This window comes from Hipposideros armiger, unplaced genomic scaffold, assembly GCF_001890085.2.
Source record: "Hipposideros armiger isolate ML-2016 unplaced genomic scaffold, ASM189008v1 scaffold_1134, whole genome shotgun sequence".
In the NCBI taxonomy this organism is placed as follows: Eukaryota; Metazoa; Chordata; class Mammalia; order Chiroptera; family Hipposideridae; genus Hipposideros; species Hipposideros armiger.
In genome coordinates this window covers 370,493-371,447 of record NW_017732484.1, presented here as the reverse complement: position 1 = coordinate 371,447, position 955 = coordinate 370,493, and the positions used below count along the sequence as shown (strand labels likewise).

At 42.4% G+C, this 955-nt stretch overlaps 1 protein-coding gene across 1 annotated transcript in view; it reads right to left on the bottom strand.

Annotated features, from left to right (window-relative positions):
• Positions 1-955, bottom strand: part of LOC109376465 (microtubule-associated tumor suppressor candidate 2-like) — a 355,658-nt gene that overhangs the window by 3,139 nt on the left and 351,564 nt on the right. The gene's annotated exons all lie outside the window — the stretch shown is intronic.

The window sequence follows — 955 nt, the reverse complement described above, 5'->3', positions numbered from 1 at the left end:
CGCTCTCACCAGCTGAGCCATCCTGCCACCTGTTGGCAGCTCAGTGGCAGCTCAGCTTGGGCGCAGCTCACTGGACCATGTGGGAATCGAACTGGCGACGCTGTTGCTACGAGCTCGCACTCTTAACCAACTGAGTCACAAAAGGTCGGCCCTTTTGTGTATTTAGTTGCGCTGTCTTGGCTGCCTCCATGTCCTGAATCAATTCAAAATGTTTTCTTTTCATGGTCATTTTGACTTTGGGGAAGAGCCAGAAGTTGCAGGTGCCAGATCTGGTAAATAAGGTAGATAAGGACACTCCATAATGTTTTTATTTGACAGAAATTGCTGTACCAGAAGTGATGTGTGACACAGAGTGCTGTCATGATGAAGGATGAAGTAAAGACACTCATGAAAGAGGATTTCCAGAACTGATTCAGAAGCGGCAAGAAAGATGGGATAAGCATGTTCAAAGTCAGGGGGAGTATTTTGAGGGAGATTAATGGCAGTGTGTCTTTTACTGTAATAAATATATTTTTTTAATTTAAACATTCCTCATGTTTTTCGATTATACCTCATATAATTATCTATTTACCTGCCCACTGATCCAGCTGACATTTTGCCCCCATCCCAGCACAGTCCCCTGTATACAATGCAGATACTGGATTAATGCTTCTGACACACATAGAAATTAAAAGCCGACCTTATTGTGCTAAAAGCTTGCTGCTTCAAGTAACACCTATTATATTCCAGGACAAAAGGATGCATCCTGCACTCAAAACCATTTATTTTCCAAACAACTATCTTTATTTTACTTTTAAATGCTAGAGAACTGTGTTACCTGACATACACTATCTATGTGCCTCACTGTAAAAGAGGAGGACATTTCACCAAAGAACCCACAGGGCACCCCTTCCTCGGGCTAACATTCCGCTTCACTGTAAAAATCCCACTTCTAGAAAATGCTACCGTATTTGCC